At 58.1% G+C, this 17,899-nt stretch overlaps 1 protein-coding gene across 1 annotated transcript in view; it reads left to right on the top strand.

Annotated features, from left to right (window-relative positions):
* The window catches only part of ZBTB7C (zinc finger and BTB domain containing 7C), a 327,045-nt gene that overhangs the window by 77,396 nt on the left and 231,750 nt on the right, over nucleotides 1-17,899 (top strand). Inside the window, exon 2 of the mRNA XM_055129538.1 lies at nucleotides 1,358-1,540. The gene's annotated coding sequence lies outside the window, so the exon portion shown is untranslated. The remainder of the gene's footprint in view (nucleotides 1-1,357; nucleotides 1,541-17,899) is intronic.

Here is a 17,899-nt window from a genome sequence, read left to right as displayed (position 1 = left end):
CCTGGCTCTCCTCATGTTTGTTGTCTCGGAATCCTTCCCATCTTCAGGAGAGCGCTGAACGGTCACGCGCCTTTTGCAGGTGACAGCTGTGTCTCGCTTGCTTTGTTCTACCGACGGAGTAGCTGGAGTCCCTTTGTCCCCCGTGGCCAGAAATGCCTCGGAGGCCAGTGCAGCACAGAGCCAGGTAGCCCGGGAGACTCCAGCTCGGCCGGGCTCCCCCAGCACCCCGCCCCCAGGGGGCTATTGATCACAGCCGGTTTCTGCTCGGCCGGAGCTGCTCCCTCACCTTGCCGTCCTGCCCGTCCCGCCGTCACCACCGGCTTCTCTCCACGCCTTCCGAGGGGGAGAGAACAAAGGCATCCCGGCACTGCCCCCCACTCCCTCGCTGTGGCTGGCTCTGTTCCCCTCCTCCTGCCCACCCCCGTCCTGGCTTGCTGGGATGAGGGGTCCTTGGGAGCCTTGGGACGCGGGAACCCCAACCGCCACTCTTCCTGAACTTCGGGGAGGTATGTGACCTCTCCGTGCCGTGCCCCCCTCTTTGACACGTCTTTCCCCTTCCCAGCGGAGGTGGATGGGCATCTCAAAGCCAGGGGGGTGGCAAGGTTTCTTGGGCTTCTGTGGACCTGAAGTGGAAGTCACGGGTGTGGATCATGGCGGGTCGGGGGGCGGTGTGGGCACGGCCTCTTACAGAGTCCTGCGTCCTGTCTCTGCTCTCCTCTGTCACCTTCCCTCCTGCCCCCTGGCCCGCAGCCCGGGGGAACCAGGGTGGCCCTCTCCGCCTGGCTCAGCCTGATGCCCAGCAGTGGGTCCAGTGACTCCTGGAGGACCCTGAGGTTGGGGTGTGGCCATCTGGGCCCCAACGCACACTCCCCCACCCCACAGCAGGGGCCAGGCTGCAGCCCCCTCGGACCCCTGCTGGGCCAGGGCTGCTCTGGCCGGAGCCCCCCCCACTCTGCTGAGTCACTGAGCTGGGGCGACTGTGTGGGGCACCTCCTCCCAGGGCTTGGGTCAGGCCTGCAGATTGTCCCTGGTGGACGTGGCCCTGGGCCCTTCCTGGGCAGCGAGGCTCTTTGGTGGGTCAGCACTCCGGCCTTCCACGGTGGCTGATGTGAGCGGGGGGAGCAGGCTTTCCAGGCAGAGCCGAAGAAACCTGCAGAGGGTAGAGGGCAGATGGGGGGGGACAAGACAGGAGAGCTGGACACGGCAGCCGGAAGCCCATCTGAGGGTTCTCTAGCCTACAGAGTCTGGGCCAAATGGAAACGCGCAACAAGAGGATGTTTGGAAAGTTCTAGAATATTTCACACTGCGACACACGTGTCTGGCTCTGCGTGGTGACAGACTTCTGTTCTTCCCTCAGGCCCCCCTGGGTGTCCAGGAGTTCAGACGTGTGTCCCGGAGGGCGTGGCCAGGCAGGAGAGCACGGGAGCATGGGGATTCCAGCCGGGCTGTGAGGCCTGAGCCCGCCCAGCACTGCTGCACGCGGGCGTCTGCGGTGACGGTGCGACTCCAGCTGCCTTGATGCTGCATCCCACAGCCACAGGTACGTGGTGTAAGGGGGGGTCGGGAGAGGCTCGCCTCTTGGGACTGAAGGGGTGGGGAGCGTCGGCCCACCCGTGGAGGCACCGTGTTGCCCCCTGGGAAGGGGATTATGGACACAGACCCAGTCCCTGATGATGTCCAGGGCCTCTGCCCGCTGAGCCCGGCCCGTCCATCCAGAGACTCAATTTCCGTCCGGCTCCCTGCTGGAGCCTTTATGAACGGGGGAACTCGGAGTTAGAGCTTTAAGAAGAGAAGAGGGTCTTCTCCTGGGGCTGCCTGGGGAAGCCAGGAGTTGATTGCAGGGGGGAAAACTGAGGCAAGTAGATGGGTATGGAAGCTTTTTTTCTTCTTTTTTCCTTTTTGGATCACACCTGGCAATGCACTGGAATTACTCCTGACTTTGCACTCAGGAATTACTCCTGGCGGTGCTTGGGGAACCACATGGGATGCTGGGAATTGAACTTGGGTCGGCCGCGTGCAAGGCAAACACCCTACCCGCTGTGCTATCGCTCCAGCCCCTAGTATGGGAGCTCTTGGTGGACCCCTGATATGTGAGGGCTAGACTGGGGCGCCCCACTGGGTGGTTCCTCCATCTCCCCCGACGGGGTGATGTGGGGGTTATGTGTCTGTCAGCAGAGGCTTTGCGGCTCTCCCCACCTCGGTGTCAGGGGGAGGGTCCGGGTGCTGGGGGGAGGCCCCAAAGAGGGGCTGGCACCTAGGCTGCTTCCGGCAATTGTGCTGGGGGTGTCAGCCAAGGCAGGATAGCTCCGGCAGGTCCTGACAGTAGGGACTAGAGAGGGACGGTGACTTAAGGGGAGCCAGGACCCCGGGACCAGCCTACCCCGAGGCTGCCCGGTTTGCACTGTGCGTCTCTGATGGGAAAACTGTGCGGGCAACTCCCAGCTCGGGGCCCGCGGCAGTCCAGAGAGGAGCAAAAATAGTGTGGGGTCTGGAGAAACCGAGCAGGGAGAGGCCCGTGGCCTGGGGCCCGGGGCCGGAGGTGGGTGTGGCAGGTTCCATTCCCAGCAGGCCAGGGCCAGGGGGCACGGGGCCGAGCCAGGGGTGGGAAGTCCAGTGTGAGGACTTCTGGGTGGTCCCGTGCTCAATCAGGGATTAAGAATAAGACCCAGATGGATCTAATACATGAAGCCCAGATCTGAGAAGTGGGTCAGCCACGGCCCCAGGTGGTCAGGGGCTTGGCTCCTGTTTATGCAGAATCCGGAGGGGCTGGAGCTGGTAGGGGGGCTGGGGCTTGGGAAAGAACTAAGCCTGAAGGGGCTTGGCGGAAGGGGAAGCTGCGGCACAACAGCTCCCAGGGGGCCGTTCTGGGGCACCCCCGAACCCGGTATACTGGTCCTGAGCTTCCCGGACCTCACATCTGGTAGGGCAGACGCCTCTCAGACCCTGCTGGGCGCCTGGACAGGGGAGTTTCCGGAGGGGCTCCTGGTGGAGGTGACAGGAGCACGAGGGCTGGAAGAGGCAGCAGAGGGCCAGCTTGGCCGGGGGGTGGGTGAGACCTTCCTCGTGTGTGGCCCCGGGAGCTCGTGCTTCCTGACGGAGGCGGGCAAAGCACAAAGGCCCCGCTTTTCATCAGGAGGCTCTGAGCCTCATGTACCAATATTTACCGAGGCCCCATTGTGTGCCCAGCCCTGGGCTCAGTGCCCACAGGCAAAGACGCGTGAAGCCCATGTACTGTTGGCAGGGAGAGAGCCGGGCGCAGAGGAGAAGGCTGGGGACCGGAGCTGGAGGCAGAAGCCCGGGAACCCGGGACGCCCAGTTTCAATGCAGAGCTGTGGTTCACGCATGGCTCGGCGGGGAGAATGAGATAATGTGACCCGGGCAAAACACTTGGCATGGGCCCAGAGACGAACGGTCAGTGGTGCTTTCTCTCAGGGCAGGGTTCTTGGAGGAGCTTGCGGGTGGGCGCGGATGGGAGTACAAGAGCAGAAATGCACCCGCCTTATTGCCCCATCATTCCGGGTGCTTGGGGTCTGGGCTATGAGGCTCTGACTATCAGGATTCCCCGGGCAGCAGCAAACGTGGGGTGAAAGTGCCCCCCCAATGGCTGTCTGCATTCCAGGACTTTGATTTTTTCCCCCCACTTTAGTTAAACACCATGGTTTTGCAAAGTTGTTTGTGACGAATTGTTAGAGGCGTTCAGTAGCCCAGCCCGAGTCTCATCGTCACTGTCACCTTCCCTCCACCACTGTCCGATTTCCCCAACCATTCCCCCAAGTCTGTCCCCATAGCAAAAATAAACTTATTTTATGCTGCTTGTTACCAGGCTGGAGTGATAGCATAGCAGGTAGGGCGTTCGCCTTTCACGCAGCCGACCCGTGTTTGATTCCTCCGCCCCCTCAGAGGGCCCGGCAAGCTACCGAGAGTATCCCGCCCGCACGGCAGAGCCTGGCAAGCTACCCGTGGTGTATTTGATATGCCAAAGACAGTAACAATGAGTTTCACAATGAGAGACGTTACTGGTGCCCGCTCGAACAAATCGATGAGCAATGGGATGACAGTGCTTGTTACCAGTAAATGGCTAATGGAATTATAAAAAAAAAACTTCAGTAAAAGAAAATTTATGAAAATTGTTGTATCTCTGCATGGGGACTTCACATGCTTGTCTGAGGGCTTACGAACCTGCTGTTTCGTGTCCCACCTCTGTCATATCCTAGTCACCACAGCCACCACTGCCATTCCAGCTGGCTGCTCTGTTTTACTTTTTCATTTAATTTTATGAAAACATTATTCATAATATATTTTGTTTAGCTAGAGCGATAGCACAGTGGGTAGAGTGTTTGCCTTGCATGCGGCTGACCCAGATTCAATTCCTCCATCCCTCTCAGAGAGCCCGGCAAGCTACTGAGAGTATCCCACCTGCACAGCAGAGACTGGCAAGCTACCCGTGGCGTATTCGATATGCCAAAAACAGTAATAACAAGTCTCACAATGGAGACGTTACTGGTGCCCACTCGAGCAAATCTATGAACAACCAGACGACAGTGCTATAGTGCTATATTTCGTTTGGGGTGCTCAGGGCTTACTCCTGGCAGGGCTCGAGGGACTTGATGTGGCACCCGGGGATTGAATCCAGGTCTCCTCTGTGCTGGACACTGCACCCTTGACCTTGAGCCACGGTGCCCTGGGCTGCCCCTTCTGGGGGGTGGAGCACGCTCTTGGATCCCTCTGAGTGGCGGCTACTAGAACTGCCCCAGGCACCAGTCCTAGCTTGGCCATGTGTCCGTTCAGCATTTGACCCTCCCAGCAGGCAGGGGGTCAGCACGCTCCACACCCGGTTCCCCCACCCCAGCAGCCCCGCCTGAAGAGCGAGCGGGTACAAATGCCTCCTGCCTTTGGGGTTTTTCTGAGGCTCAAGAGAAATAGTGGATGAGTGAGCACTTGGGAATGATGGGGAGATGCCGGCTTTGCTCCGGCTGGTCTGGGAGGGGCGCCCCTCCTAGAGGGGTCTGGCCAGCACCTCCGCGTGAGCTCTGGCCCTTTGGCAGCGGGTGAGGCTCTGCCTGGCAGGGGCTGGGTGTGTCTCTGGGACCCTGGCATTTGAGATCCCTGGTGCCAGTAGGAACGCCACTCAAACCTGCCCTTCCGGGACCCGGGGGACCAGGCTGGCACCTCAGGACCTGTTATAAGCACCAGCAGGGAGGCCCCCAGGCCCTGTGGTCAGTGCTCGGGGGAAGGAGGTGCATGGGTGGGGAGGAGCCGGCTCGGCCGTGTGGATTCAGCAGTGGACTCAGACAGAATCAGAGTCCTCCAACCTGGGGACTCGGCTGTGTTTTGTCTTTGCGGGGGGCTCCCCTTCTTGGCGGTGCTGCTGTGTACGTGGGGGACAGCCGCAGCCCTCGGCGGCGGTCACAGTGGGCAGGTGCCCTCGCGGCTGCCTGTCTAGACAGAGGGTGCTCCCCTGCCCGCCCCAGCCGGCTCCTGCTCCCCGCGGCCTCCCCCGGGGGCTTGACCTCTCCAGGCTGGCGCTGGCCCTGAGTCACTCTCTCCCTGTCGCTGTGACTTCATGTCTTCTTTGAGAGGCACAGGGAGGACGCGGGGGGAGGGGGGCAGAGGGTCACTACGCCCAGCGCATTTCGATAGAGCAGTTGTCCTGGCTGGAAGTTCACTGTGTGGGTGGTGCCGACTGTCCAGGGGCCGTGCCCGGCCTCGGGGTGCCAGCCAGACAGTTGGGTGCTTTGGCAGAGGCCTGGCCACCTGCCCCTAATCGTGCGCAGGGACCAGACAGTAACTTCGGATCGGATGCAGGGCCTCACACATGCTAGGCGTGAGCTCCTCCCTCTTCAACCAGCTCTCCTCACACCCCGAACCCCCACTTTCCTGTTTCCCCCAGAAAACTTCATGTTCTTGCCTAGGAAATGGGCAGGAGAAAGTGTTTTACGTGCACCGGAAAAGGAAGGAACTCTGACTCTTATGGTGGTTGTTCTTTCGGGGCCACACTCTGCAGTTGCTCAGGGCTTACTCCCGGTGCAGTGCTCAGGGATCACTCCTGGCAGTGCCCAGGGGACACCATGTTCAAGGATTGGACCCGGTTGCAACACAAGTGCCCTCTGTGATGTGCCATCTCTCCGGCCCGGAACTCTGACTCTTAATGCCCAAGCTCGGCCAGTATGACGACGGCCCTCCTTCTCCTCATAATCTGAGCAGCGTGTAATTTAAACAACCTCAGTGTTGCCTCCTGGGGCCCGGAGTCCCCTGTGCCCGGCGCCTTCCGGGGTGGGGGCAGGAGAGACAGAGAGCACAGTGGTGCCCTTGGCGGGCAACCTTCACGTGGTTAAAATTTAACCATTTTAATTTTTCATGATTCTTCTGATAAAAATAGTGCCCGACTAAAAACAAATACATTTGTATTTTCCATCTCCTTAATTAGTTTCTAATTTGGGGGTTCTTATTAGCTCAAAATCATCTCCCTGAAATGGATCTTGGAGGATAAAAAATGTGGAAACCACAATCAATCCCAGAGAGACTGAGTATTTAATTATGCTGATTGGAGCACTCAAGACCCCTGGCTAAACGAACCTCTCAGAATAAGCTTGATTTGTGTAATTTGGTTTTTAAAAATTTGGGGATGCATATTTATCACCTTCCACGTTGTGTTCTTGCTCTCCTTGGGAGCTGGATTCCTCTCCGAGGAGGTGGGTGGAGGAATGTGTGCCCGCCGGGCCCTTGGACCCCGGGACAGCTGGGAAGATGCTGAGGGGCCTGGGTTGAAGGCTTTGGACCCCCCCAGCTTGTCTGGTCACTGTCAAGTGCCTTTTCTTCAAAGAATAAAAAGGAAAGTTGAAGATGGTGCAGAGACAGACTAGAGAAAGGCGGGCTCGTGGCATTTGGGGGCGTGGTCGTTCTAGAGTCTTCCATGGTACCCTAGAATATGAGCACCCCACCCCTGTGTCCCCCAGCACCCCGACCCTCTGTCCCCCAGAACCCCACCCCTGCATCAGGACCAACTGTCCCAGTGCTGGGCCCTCATGAGTATGATGGGTTGACCAGCACCACCTAGGCCTAACTCTGACCTTGAGGCTGACCCTGGTCCTCTCCAGTCCCTAGACCCGATGGCAGCATTTGGGCAGGAGCAGAGCATCTTCTAGAACCCCTCTGGGTGGGGTGACGCCAAGGCCCGACTGGAGGGGCTCCTCAGGACAGATGCCCGCCGTGCTTCTCCGAGGGAAGCCCTGGGCAGAGGAGGGGCGCTGACCGAGATGGCGAGAGTCTCATTCTTTTTGTTTCTAGTCCGAGCCACAGTCTGCCATGCTCTGGGGACCCCTCCCGGCGGGTCCAACCTGAGTCTCCACATACATTCAGCACCTGCTTCGTCCTCCACTCCTCTGAGCCCTTCCCCCATGTGCCCCCAGCCCCCTTGAGTACTCTCTTAAGAGACACCCAGCCAGAGGTGCTCTAGGGTCTGATAGAATCCTGACCTGAGGGGCCGGAGTGATAGTTCAGTGGTTAGGCCATGTGCCTTACACACGGCTGATCCGGGTTCGATTCCCGACACCCCATATGGTCCCCTGAGGACCCTCAGGAGTGATTCCTGAGTGTAGAGCCAGGAGTAACCCCTGAACATCGCCAGGGGTGACCCAAAAAGTAAAAAAACAAAAAAAAATTCCTGACCCAAGCTTGCCTGCTTCAGGATGGAGAGGTGCCCTGGAGCGGTAATCCCTGGGGTCAGACTGCCCGGGCTGGGACTCCGGCTCAGTGTCCTTGAGTCTCACTGTCTTACAGTGTGAGATGGGGTGCCCAGGCTCCCCCGTGAGGAAGGGTGAGAGGACGAGGTGGTCCTAGATGGTGCTCAAGGGACCGTACAGCGTGCCGGGACTGAACCCAGGTCATCTGCATACAGGGCGAGTGACTTCCCTGCCGTCCACGTGCCCCCCCGCCCCGCCCCTCTCTCTTGCTTTTCCGAGTGAGAGGGACTCTGGCTTCTGGCTTCTGGCATCTCCCCGCACTGCTCAGAGAGGAGGAGGGGGCCCGGGGGAGGGAGCACGGTCCAGCTGAGCTGCTTCTCTGCATCCTGCTTCCGTAGGGCCTGAGTGCCCTTCCTCAGAGGGGGCTCAGGCCCGTGGTAGGACAGAGAGCAGAAGGGGCGGGTGAGGGTGGGCTGCTGGGGCCGGGGTCAGAGTGCAGAGGGCAGGGAGCAGTGGGGGTGCTGGTCGCTGTGCAGTGGAACCTCTGAACGCTGAGACCCTTCAGGTGTGGAGTGGGGCTGAGCAGGGTGACAGACAGGGACCCCGCCCCCAGCCCTCTGCCCTTCCCGCTGCCCCTTCTGCAGGGCCCCCTCTTCCTGGCCGGGCAGGCTCTGGGATCTGCTTGGGGGGCGGGGCGGAGGGGGGAGAGGCTGGTGTGCCTGCCGCCTCTCCCTCCCGTTTCCCCGTGGCTGATTAAGCCCAACTGCGTGAGTAGAGCAAGCTTCTCTGCGGCTGGGAAATCAGACTCTATTCAGAGGTATACGCAGAGAACTCTCACCCCACCCCATGCCCTGGCCCCATCTGGGCAGCCCGAAACCTGCCCCCTCTCGGTAACCTCTTACATCACTGTCTGGCTTCTTCTCCCTGTGTCTCATTGTGCCCAGATGCATCAACCATTTTACCGTAAGGACAGCCTGCTGTGCGTCATTCTGTGCTCAGTTCCTTATTACATCCTTGAAATGTCACCCTATCAACTCTACATTGTTTGCTTTGTCTTGTTTGGCCCATGCCTTGCTCAGTAACCAGGGGACGGTGTGATGCTGGGGATGGAACCCACTGAACTATCACTTCATCCCCAAACTGACCATATTAGTACAGGGAACACTTCTCTGGGTTTTTTTTGTTCTAGCTGCATAGTATTCCACATTTTGATCTAGCTGCATAGTATTCCACATTTTGATCTAGCTGCATAGTATTCCACATCTGCACAGACCTTTTTTGTTATTTTATTTATTTTTTAATTACAAAAAATTTTAAAAATTAATTTATATTAGTGAATCACCGTGAGGCACAGTTACATACTTACAAACTTTCGTGTTTGCGTTTCAGTCATATAATGATCAAGTACCCATCCCTCCACCAGTGCCCATTCTCCACCACCAATGATTCCAGGATCCCTCCCATGCCCCCCAAGCCTCCCACCCAGCCTCTATGGCAGGGCATTCCCTTTTGTTCTCTCTCCTTTTGGGTGTTGTGGTTTGCAATAGAGGCATTGAGTGGCCATCGTGTTCAGTCTAGAGTCTACTTTCAGCACGCATCTCCCATCCTGAGCAGGACTTCCAAACATCCTTTACTTGGTGGTCCCTTCTCTATCTGAGCTGCCTTTTCCCCCAGCATGTGAGGCCGGCTTCCAAGCCGTGGGGCAAACCTCCTGGTCCTTATCTCTACTATTCTTGGGTGTTAGTCTCCCATTCTATTACTTTATATTCCACAGATGAGCACAATATTTCTGTCTGTCTCTTTCTGACTCATTTCACTTAACATGATACTCTCCATGTTGATCCACTTACGTGCAAATTTCATGACATCATCTTTTCTAACAGCTGCATAGTATTCCGTTGTGTAGATGTACCAAAGTTTCTTTAGCCAGTCATCCGTTCTCGGGCACTCAGGTTTTTTCCAGATTTTGGCTATTGTGAACAGCTGCACAGACTTTTAACCTGGGTCCTTCCCCGTGTTTTGCTACTCTGCATTAGGAGATTGGTTTCATTATTTCCCTTTCTTTCCCCCTTCTGTACCCACCTCCTTCCGTCTGGGCTCACACTCTCTGCAGACAGGCAGAGAGTGTGAGGACACTTTTCTCTTGCATCTGTAATGAAACCCTTAGCAGCACCCACGCGACTACAGCAGATATGTCAAATAGATGCATTGTGTGTGTGTGTGTGTGAGTGTGTGTGTGTGTGTGTGTACACAAAGCACTCCCGTTTGTCCTAGATGGAGGCCAGAACAGAGGTGGGACTGAGACCAGCTCTCAGATGACCCCTGTCACGTAGGCAGCTGAGTGCCTGGGGGTCTTTCCCACCCTCATCAACTGCCCTGAGGAGCGACCGAGCAGGGTTCCAGATTAAACATCCTCGGGTCCAAGAGAGCCATCAAGTACCCCTTTCTGGAGGCCTGGGGTGGGCGCCCCGCCCCCTCCCAGGGCGGCTGGCAGCAAAGCTTTGGGCAGCCAAGCTCTGCTGAGCTGGCCGGGGCACGGTGAGAACATGACTCTGGTGGACATTTGTTTGGCCGCGGCACCTACTTCCCCTCCCCCCACACTGCCCACGTCTGCTCTGGCCCTGGCAGGGTGGCGGGGTGGGGGGCAGGGAAGCTTCGGCTCCCCAGACCTTCATCCCAACCCTCGCCGCCCACCACACATGCAGCGCCTCCTCTCTGCTCTGTCCGTCCCTGTCCTGGGGTGCCCCACAGCAGGCCGGGGGCCCGACCTGGGGGAGAAAGGTCTGGGCACCGTTTATCCATGAACGTCTGTGACGGCCTGTCCTGCACAGCTCCCCTCAGCGGTGGGTCCAGTGAAGCCCATGGGCCAGCCCCACCCTGGCCCCCTCCTCCTTGCATGGCGTCTTCATGGCTCTGTCCCTCAGGACTCTGCTTGGTCTGCATGGAGTGTACCCCCAGCCCCCTGGGCTCCCATTCATCCCGAAACGGTTAGTGCTCCAGGGAGCACCTCGGGCCCCGGCCGCTTCTCTGAACTGCCCTGCACTTGGCTGCTTGCCTCAGGACCAGGCCTGGCTGCCCAGAGGGCTCCCCACAGGCCTGCCTGCCTGTGCCCGCCCTTGCACCCCATTCCTCACACAGGGCGAGCGAGTTTGCTCTGGCAAATGTGCTCCCCTGAGCGCACGGCTCCCTCGGGCTCGGGCTCTTGTGGCCTCAAGGAGAAAGGGAGGCGGGGACATTCCTCTCGGGACACCGCCCTGCCCGCCCCACCGCCACCTCCTGCTGCAGCCTCTTCCCTCTGGTTCCAGAACCAGCAGGAACCCTGCTGCCTTCCCTCAGCCCCCAGGCGCCGCTGGGTCCCAGAGGGGGTGGGCGGGCATCGGGTGCCCACATAGGCCACCCCCGGGAACCTTTGTTTAGGAGCCATGTGAAAAGCATGGCAGATGAGTCTGACACAGTGAGGGCTTCCGGAGCTGGCCTCTGTGTCCCCAGATAGGGCGTGGGATGAGTCACACTTGCTGTGTGCCCTTGAGAGCGTGGCTGAGCCTCTCTGAGCCTCAGCGTTCCTCTGTAAAGGAGGCACAAGACCTGGTCCAGGAAAGCAGTGTGGAGGTGATGAGAAACGCAGGCACCGTGTGTGCGGGCATCACGCCAGTCCCAGCACAAATAGCCTCGGGACTGTTCTTACAACGGGTGACGCTGGCGCTCGGAGTGGGTCGGACACAAGACAGTTACTCACACACACGACCTGCCCTTCTGTTCTGGCCGCTGGAGGTGGTGGCAAGGCCCTGCCCACCCCCCCCCCCGCCTTTGGCATTGTTGGGCTTGCCCACCTCTCCAGGGGGCATCTGATGACCCGGAGGCATGCGTTAGAGTCACCAGGGGGTGGGGTACCCGGGGCATTTCCTGGGGGGACGAGATGACGCCACTCAGCGGCCATGGTAAGACCCTCACAAAGAAGCCGGAAGGTCAGCAGCGGCGACGCTGAGAAGTGCCACCGTCGTGCTTGTACGAGTCCCTGCACCCCTGCACCCCTCATGGGGCCCCTTCCCTCCTGTCAGGGCCCAGAGGCGCTGAGGCAGCCCGGTTTCGAGGGGAACGCAGCTGCCCTTTTTTGGGCTGGCCAGGCAGGGGAGCCTGGAGATGGGAATGAAAGGTGGCGTGAGTCAAACTGGCTGTTTGGAACCAAGAAGAAACCCCACCTGGGCATCCCTGCAAGTGTGTGTGTGTGTGTGGGTGGTGGTGAGGGGGTAGGGTGGGGGGGAACTCGGGGGTCTAAGTTTTCCCCCGTGGCACCTTTGCCAGAAGCTCCTGGCCCCGGGGCCCCCTACTCTAGACGCTTCCTTTCCCCTCCCTTTCTCCTTGTCGTCTGGGGGTGCCTCCCGACCGTGCCCGCCAGCGGCCCTGTGCCAGGCTGCAGGTCCCCGGCTGCCCTTGGGAGGTGTGAGGACTCGGGGGATGCGTAAATCACACTCCCCGCCCCGCCCAGCGCCACTGTCACCTCGCAGAAGTCTCATCAAAATGCATCCCGAGTCCTGGTCCTGGGGCGGAAGGATACGGGGGAAGGATACGGGGCGGGGGGGATGCAGGGCTGGGGCTGTGCGGCTGGCTCTGCAGGGGCCTCCCTCCAGGGGCCTCGGGAGTGGACACGGAGCACCAGCCGGGGAGCTACCCGGGCCTCTTGCCTGCCCGCTCCCCACCCCGACAGCAGGTTAGACTCTCCCAGAATACCTGAGAACCTTTCAGTGCCTGGCTGTGCCCCCATAAGTTGTAAGCCACACTGGGGCCCGGACTCAGTTTCCCCTCGTGCTTTCAGTGACTCTCGTCTTCCTGGACTCAGAGTCTGGCCCCGGGGGCCTTGGGGAGGGGCCACGGTGAAGCCTGGCTGGGGATCGTGGGACTGCCGGACGCGGCTGGGCTTGGGGCCAGGCTGGTACTAGGAGGGCCCAGGAGGGGCTGGGGATGCAGAGGTGGGGGCCGGGAGTGGGGCTCAGGCCAGCGCCAGTCCCAGTTCCCCGTGGGGGCTCTGCAGGAGAGACGAGCAGTGGGAACTTGACTCCAGCACCCAATCGGAGTTATTTTTTTCTGTGATGTGGGGCCACTGCCTCCCGCTCGCTCCCGATGGCTCCTCTCTGTTCTCGCTGGTCTGAGGCCTCTCGTCTTTGCTAGGCGCCGGGCAGATGGACCCATTCCGAAGCCACGAGGGTTCAGTGTTGGTCAACAGTGTCCCTGTGCCGCTGGGCATGCCAGCCGCCACTGGCCCAAGAAACAGAAAGTGTCTCTGAGTTCACTCAGTGGGCGCTGTGTGACCTTTGGCTTATCACTTGCCCTCCCTGAGCCTCAGGTCCAAATTTAAAAGGGAACAAGAGTATATTAAATGGGGGGAAAAAAAGGAGGATTGGATGAACCCTGTGCACAAGTGCTTGCTGGGTCCATCAACAGTCAGGGGAGGGGAAAGGAGGTGACAGTGGGGGTCAGTGAAGTGACCCAAGACTGTGATTGAGAAGGCTCCAGGGGGGTCATCCTGCCCCTGGGCATCTCGGAAGAGCCGTCTGTTTCCCACTGCCCTGTCACCATTCCCACCCCTGCACCGGACACACGGTCGAGCCCGTAACTGAGGGGGCTGCTCTTCCAGAAGCTTCCAGGTATGGGGCGTGTGGACCAGACAGCGCAGGGACCCCGAGCACGCCCCGTCTCTCTTGAAACTTCCTCGTCCCATCGGGTCTGTGCCGGAGGTGCCGTGCCCCTCTTGGCTGCCCAGAGGCGGCCCAGAGAACGTCCAGGGCTGGTCCCGGGTCCCACGGCTAGAGGTCAGCAGAGCCGGCAGTGGAGCCCCCGCAGAAACCAGGCACCGGCCTCCACAGGAAGAACCTCGTGGATTTTACGCCGTGACTCCAGGGTCCAGCCCGCCATCACGCCTTCACACACCGTGGGGGACCCGGCTCACTGTTGGGGGGGGCATGGGAGGAGGCCAGGCGGCAGGAGAGGCAGAGGGTCTGGGCAGGGCCCCTCCCCCAAGGGGGTCTTGGGCTGGAGCAGAGACTGGAGAGACAGCGGGCGGGGGGCAGTGCCCGGGAGAGAAGGGCTCCTGGGTGCGACCTGGGTGGGCACTGTGGCGAGCCCCATGCTCCGGGGTTGAAGCACCCCCTCCTGGGCAGAAGAGACCCTGATTGGTCCTGGAGAGATGCGGAGGAACGGGACCCGCGGCTTGTCCAGTGGGTCCTAAATGAGGGGAAACATCAGCCAACGTTCAGAGATTTCCTGCTCTGCCCTGAGAGGGATTCGGCCACCAGACACCGAAGGGTGTGGTCCAAGGGTTTCACTCTGCTGGCTCAGCCGTGAGGAAAGATGGGAAGAACAGTGGGCATCCGTGGACTCACACTGGCTCTCCGGAATCCTTTCCTTTCTTTACTTTACCTCTCTTTACTTTCTCTCTCCCCTTCCTTTCTCCCTCCCTCCCTCCCTCCCTTCTTTCCTTCCTTCCTCCTTCCTTCCTTCCTTCCTTCCTTCCTTCCTTCCTTCCTTCCTTCCTTCCTTCCTCCTTCCTTCCTTCTTTCCTCCTTCCTTCCTTCCTTCCTTCCTTCCTTCCTTCCTTCCTTCCTTCCTCCCTCCCTCTCTCTCTTTCTCTCTTTCCTTTCTTCCTTCTTTTCTTTCTTTCCTGCCTTCCTTCTCTTTCTTTCTCTCTCTCTTTCTTTCCTTTCTTTCTTTCTTTCTTTCTTTCTTTCTTTCTTTCTTTCTTTCTTTCTTTCTTTCTTTCTTTCTTTCTTTCTTTCTTTCTTTCTTTCTTTCTCTCTCTCTCTCTCTCTCTCTCTCTCTTCTTTCTTTCTTTCTTTCTTTCTTTCTTTCTCTCTTTCTCTCTTTCTCTCCTTTCTTTCCTCCCTTCTTCTTTCCTCCCCTCCACACCTGGCAGTGCTCAGGGCTTACTCCCAGCTCTGTACTCAGGGATCACTCCTGCTCAGGAGACCATATGCAGTGCCAAGAATTGCATTGGATCAGCAAGGCCAGCGCCTTACCTGCTGTGCATTCTCTCTGGTTCCAGTTTTGTGTTTCTACCGCCAGCCAGGTGTGCCTGCAGGGACCCTGGCTCTGGGGCTTTCCCTGTGAGGTGCCAGGTTAGAGCAGGGCGTCGGCGTCAGGCGTGTTGCAGCTGGAGCCCCTCCCAGTGGCTGGTGGCTGTGTGTTCTTGGGTAGTGGATCAGTCTCTCTGATCCTCATTGTTTTCATCTGCAGGCGGGAGAGCTCCCGAGCAGTGGAGAGTGTGGCAGCACCTTGGTCCCCGAGATACCATCAGCATCCTCCCCAGCTCTGGAATTGGTGACAACCAAGACGGGACCCTAGAGATGGCAAAAGATTCCCCCCGGGGAGCAAAATGGAGCAGGGGAGCTGGGAAATAGAAACAGGCTCTGTGCAGCCCCAGGAAGGGGAGGGTGGTGGGTCCCCCGTGGCCTTTCTCAGGAGGCCGTGGGCGTCGCCGTGTTCTGCGGCTGGATCTCATTTCTGCTTGAGCAGACAGATCTTCGCCAGCAGCCTAGGGACAGGGAAGTGGAAGGAACGGCTTTCGCCGAGACACAGGGGCCCCTCAAGATCCCCACCTGAGGAGAGTGGGCTCTGGGGGAGGGATGTAAACGAAATGCAAACAGGAAAGTTCATAAGTTTGTGACTGGACCTCACGGTGATTCACTAATAAAAATTTTAAAAAAAGATCTCCACCTGATAGCAGGAGCACCGCCGACATTCAGTATCTATATTGCAAACCATAATGCCCAAAAGGGGGGGGAAGAGAGAGGAGACAGAGACAGACAGAGAGACAGAGACAGAGAGACAGAGAAGAAAAGTGCCTGCTATATTGCAAACCATAATGCCCAAAAGGTGTGGGGGTGGGGGGAGAGAGAGAGAGGAGACAGAGACAGAGACAGACAGAGACAGAGAAGAAAAGTGCCTGCCGTAAAGAAAGGCTGGGGTGGGGAGCAGGAGGGATATTCAGGGGCTTTGGTGGTGGGAAATTACACTGGTGGAGGGATGGGTGTTGGAACATTATATGACTGAAGCCCAATCATGAAAGCTTTGTAACTGTATCTTATACTGACTCAAAAAAGAAAGGGGGGGGGTTGTAATAAGAAAAGGTGGCCCTGCTTTGAGCTGCTGTGTCAGTCATCACTAACCCTTGGTGAGCCTTGGGCTCAGAACCTGGCGTAGGAAGAGAGGCGTGCCCCCATAGCCAAACTGCAACACTCATACTTACGAGTCTCTCAGTCACTAGAAGGCCAGTACACGCTACACGCTACACGCTACACACTACACGCTACACGCTACACACTACACGCTACACGCTACAATCTTCGTTTCCAAAGCACCACTCTCAGCAGACTGCATACCTAGGCTGAGAACAGCACAGAGCCAGGGGACAGAGAGGTCCAGAAGTCTCCCGCTTCCCCATGGCACTGTCCTTTCGTACACTTTCTGCTTAGGGTTTTAAATTCATCAGGGATGGGGAGTGGGGAGGACGGGAAGGCAAGAGAAATGATAAGTGACAACCCTCCGGGCAGCAGTGGGTTTCTAAGAGAAGGTCGTAATTCTGGAGAAAATTGCTGGAGAAGTGAGTGCCTGTCCGAGCAGGCAGATGCAAATTACATGCAAATCACAGGCAGCCCTCCTATTTCATCACCTGGATGCAGCCCCTGGGAAAATGCTAATGGGCACTAGTGGTCTCGGCAAAGCTCCCTCGGTAATCTCCGAGAGTCTGGCCCTAATTAAAGAGCATTTTCCCGGAATTGTGGGCTCCGGTGGTCTTAATTTTACACGCTCTTTCCCCCTTCATTTCCATAGGCCTGTGGCACAGCCGGAGAGTCGCATTTCATGGTGACTTGGACGAAGGAACGTGGCCACAGACTTGCCTTGGAAGGTTCTAGAATCAGGTGGACCTCTCTGTTCCGGAGAGCTCCCGGGTACGCGTCTTGCACTAGGAAGGGAAGGGTTTACTTAGAGCATGGATCCTCGACCTGGAGTGTGTGTGAAATGCAGGATTTCCAAGGCTTCCTCAGAGTTTGCAGGCTCAGGAGCTCAGTAACCAGCAGGTCCAAGACCACATTTGAGAACCACCAGCTTCGAGTGACTCAGTGTGGCCCCACGGGCACTTCCAGCCTGGTGTGTGCTCAGAATTAAGCATGAAAATGAAGGATGAACTTTTAGGTTTTTTTTTGGTTTTGTTTTGTTTTTGGCTTTTTGCATCACACCTGGCGATACCCAGGGTGCTGTGAGGACTTACTCCTGGCTCTGCACTCGGGTATCACTCCCTGGTAGGTAGTGCTCCAGGGACCATATGGGTTTCCAGGGATCAAATCTGGGTCGAACCAGGGTCGGCTGAGTGCAAGGCAAACGCCCTTCCCGCCATTCTATCGCCCCAGCCCCCATGTTTAGAGACTTTGGTGGGAACTTAACATGGTCATGCTACTTAAACCCCACGTTCATATTTTTCTATTAATTCCTTCTTACTGTATTTCTGTCGTGATGGTCTGCTCAGCGAGAGAACAATGGCTCTTTTGTAGCCGAGGGTAATGTGGGGAGTCTGGCGGACCAGCTTGAATGACTGAGGCCCAGAGTACCCCCTTGAATGGCAAGATTGTTGGGGTGCTCCTGAGGAAACCGAGGCAGCAATGCCTTGGGCTGGCTGGGCTTTTCGGGGTCTGGCCCCCGTGTTTGGGAGCCTGTGGAGGGGCAGAGGGGAGGGCGGTGTTGGCTGCTGCCTGCCCGGCAGTTTGGGGGAGAAAACTGGCATTACTGGCTGAATGCTGGGGACAGGGCTGAGGAGAACGGACCTGTCCTCAGGAGCAGCTGGACGCCCCTGGCAAAGGAGAGGGGGACTCAGCCAGAGAGTAACGTGTGTGTGTGTGTGTGTGAGTGTGTGTGTGTGTGTGTGTGTGTGTGTGTGTGTGTGTGGCCTTCTAACAAAGGGACATGGCCGGTCAGTTTGAGTTCCCCTTGTTCCAGAAGATAGTGGCTGGAAAGACTTGAAGACTTGATTGGCTGCAGGTGGACAGAGTTCCATCCCAAAAGGTTGGTTTGCTGGGCATGGCCATGGCATAAAGCAAGCATCCCGAGTGCAGTCTGTGTGAATGCCGGTACAGACCGCCCGAGGAAGGCAGGGGTGCCTGGTCCTGCAGCCCAAGAGGGCAGCCTTGAAAGGTGGTGCTATTTGCAGTGGCATTTAACATGGCTCTGGT

Source organism: Sorex araneus, chromosome 2 (genome assembly GCF_027595985.1).
Source record: "Sorex araneus isolate mSorAra2 chromosome 2, mSorAra2.pri, whole genome shotgun sequence".
Taxonomy (NCBI): Eukaryota; Metazoa; Chordata; class Mammalia; order Eulipotyphla; family Soricidae; genus Sorex; species Sorex araneus.
This window is presented reverse-complemented; position numbering and strand designations above follow the sequence as displayed.